This window comes from Octopus bimaculoides, chromosome 3 (assembly GCF_001194135.2).
Source record: "Octopus bimaculoides isolate UCB-OBI-ISO-001 chromosome 3, ASM119413v2, whole genome shotgun sequence".
Classification (NCBI taxonomy): Eukaryota; Metazoa; Mollusca; class Cephalopoda; order Octopoda; family Octopodidae; genus Octopus; species Octopus bimaculoides.
The window spans coordinates 143,319,297-143,322,520 of NC_068983.1; the positions used below are offsets into that span (position 1 = coordinate 143,319,297).

General features: G+C 33.9%; 1 protein-coding gene and 1 long non-coding RNA gene across 4 annotated transcripts in view; one reads left to right on the forward strand and one right to left on the reverse strand.

The window, feature by feature from the left end:
* The window catches only part of LOC106878292 (sodium/potassium-transporting ATPase subunit beta-1-interacting protein 2), a 210,762-nt gene that overhangs the window by 75,033 nt on the left and 132,505 nt on the right, over nt 1-3,224 (reverse strand). The gene's annotated exons all lie outside the window — the stretch shown is intronic.
* Nucleotides 1-3,224, forward strand: part of LOC128247349 (uncharacterized) — a 16,305-nt gene that overhangs the window by 8,779 nt on the left and 4,302 nt on the right. Inside the window, exon 2 of the long non-coding RNA XR_008263745.1 lies at nt 2,774-2,949. This is a non-coding gene — a long non-coding RNA (uncharacterized LOC128247349). The remainder of the gene's footprint in view (nt 1-2,773; nt 2,950-3,224) is intronic.

The window sequence follows — 3,224 nt, forward strand, 5'->3', positions numbered from 1 at the left end:
TGTACATATACACACACACATGTACATATACACACACACATGTACATATACACACACACATGTACATATACACACACACATGTACATATACACACACACATGTACATATACACACGCGTACATATACACACACATGTACATATGCACACACATGTACATATGCACACACATGTACATACACACACACATGTACATATACACACATACATATAAACACATACATATACACACACATGCAGAAACATGTACCACACGCACAAATATTGATGTAATATAGCTGAATGGCTCAGGAGTTCACTCCTGAATAGAAGCTCCTTGTTTTGATCTCACTGCTTGATCCCATGAGCTATTATTTTCACTATAGCCTCATGTCTAATCATGCTGTGTGAGTGAAACTGGGCAGACAGAAACTGTGCAGAAGCATGTTGAATTGTAGAAGTAATTCAAAGACCCAGACTTGTGACACTGTATCATGCTTATTCTGCCTGAATAATCATGTCAAGAGTAAACATTCTTCTGGAATGAATACACAACTGGTTCAATGAGTTTGGCAGCTCAGTTGACTGAACAGCTGAAAACTCATAGTTGGAAATTCTGAGAAAGATTCATCATATAAATATAGATATTATCATTGTTTTATGCTCACTTTCCATGCTGGCATGGGTTGTCAAGATCGAAGTCAGTTCTTATTTGAAGCAACTAGGTTTCTATACCAAATGAGAACCACACCTTGATTGTACATTTTATTTTTGAGGATGGTGTCTATGACTGGATGTCCTTCCTAAACCAACCACTTTACAGAGTGTACTGAGAAGATTTTATCATGGCACTAGCATTGGAGAGGGTGTTATATCCTCAGTGAGTCAAGACTGAAGGTTCTTTTGACCTTATATTATCTCCAATTATTCACAAACTGCTTTACAGAGGATATTAGGTAATTTCATGGCATCATCAAAACTAGTGAGGATGCCATGTACCCTTCAAGAAAAAAAATATTCACAGCTCCTTGTAGTCTCTGTTCATATGGGCTAATGTAGCTAGTAAACAGGGTGAAAGGGGAATGGTATGAGAGTATCAAAACATGATATGAGAATATCAAGACATGAACAAATGATCTTTGACAGGAATAACATTATCATTAAACCACTAAATTTACAAATAATTAAAGAATTCCTGAAGTACAGTGGATATAAGATTGAGGTGCTAAACTATATGGTTAAGTGTTCAGAATGGTCACAACCACTGGTTGGAGCAGAATAGCCACAACCAGTATCTGCTTTTGGGTCAAGAAACAACTCTTCTTGCCTCAATAGATCTGCCTATCTGATGAAACAGGTTCTACTTTGTTTCTCTTAAAGTGGTTAGCATTAAGACATCATATTATCTCAAAGAAAAAAAAAATAAGGTCATATTGGATATTGTACTACCAAGATGATATGTCTACACTTATTTCTAATTTAGGTACAATGCCTGAAATTAGTGGTGGGAGGGATGCTAGTCAGTTGGTTGGTCAGAGCTGTATTGTTTTTGAGTATAGGCTTGCTCAGTCAGAGCTGACCTAGTTTAACCCGTTAAAATACAGGTTACTCTGTCAAATGTAATGCTTATTTGTTTACATTGTTTTGAATTAATCATGCATTATGTTGTAGCTTCAAGATTTTGATATGTTAGTGTATTTTTAGAATGATGTTGCAGATTAGGTGTGAAAGGTCAGATCTAGCCAGCTTGAACATAAAGCAGAGAGAATATTTTAAGTCAGATATAACCAATTTAAATGCTAAAGAGCAAAACGAAGGAAAACAACAATGAATGTTCAAAAAAAAGAAAGAAAAAGAAAAAAACACAGCAAACAACAGTGAGTGAAAATGTATGCAAAATAAAAAAAAATATTATATGTGATAAAACAACGGATGATAAATCTTAGCTGCAGCCAGATACCTAAAATATAGAAACAAAATTATTTACATTGGTAGTAGCTAAGTCACTGTTGATATATTTATTAGGTGAATACAGAGATTTTGCTTTATAACCACTGCCTGCTGGTATTCTTGCTATTAGAAACTAAAATGATAAATATCTGCTTAAACATTTTTATGTTAAACTTTGAGATAACAATGGTTTCTTTTGATAAGGAAGAAAGCAAATCTTTTAAAGAAGTACAGGTAAAAATCAACAAAATTAACTGCTGCATATTATTTACTTTATTCATCATAGAGGGGTGAAAAGCACAATTGACACCAGTACGATTTTGAATTAGTAAATGGAATGACAAGACTAAATGTATTCTGTTATCTTATTTTTCTCTCCTACCAACTAGCTTGCAGAGCTGAGTTCAAATTGAAAGATGGATTCAGCTAATAAATCAATTAGCTGTTTGTCATAGTAAATTGACAAGCATTTTGTCCCTACTGTCAGCCACTAATAGACCAAAAGTGTGTGTGTATATATGTATGTGTGTATATATATATATATCATGCTAGAGAGACTGTCAGTAAGTACTAAAAGCTATTTTCCTCCAGTTTGTTCATTCATCTAATACCTGTTTATCCATGCTAAGCTTGGATTAGAAGGGGAGTTATTTGAGGTAGTATTTTATGGCCAAATGCCCTTCCTACTACCAATGCTTACCTGTTTCTCAAGTACAGATTGATCCAGCAGTTTGGCTGTGCATACACACACACACACACACACACAATACTTTATATATCAAGGTATTCTTCCTACTACCAACCCATACCTGTTTCTCAAGTAAGAAATTTTTTCTTTATTCCAGAGTTCAAGAGTGCAGAACAACCAGTGATAATTTCAACAAGGAATGTTAACATCATCACCAGTTATTATAATAGCCAATACATCATCATCATCAACAGTCCAATATGAATACTAAAGATTATGAGAGTTGTGGAATCTCTGAAAATTTGACAATGCAATCAGCTTATGAAATTTTTTGTATGTAAACTGATATTTATTCATTGTTAATGAAATGCACATAACATCATGTAACTAAATATTATAGTGATCTATCTAACTGTAGAGTCCAACTACCTGCAACTCGGATATAATAGTCCTTCACACACAAACAATATCAAAGTTAACGGTCTATTTTGAGTATCACTCTTAGTTGGGCTGTTCAAGAATCATGAACTGTCCAGCTAAGGGTGAATCTCAGAGTAGACTGTCAACTAATATATATATATATATATATATATATATATATATATATA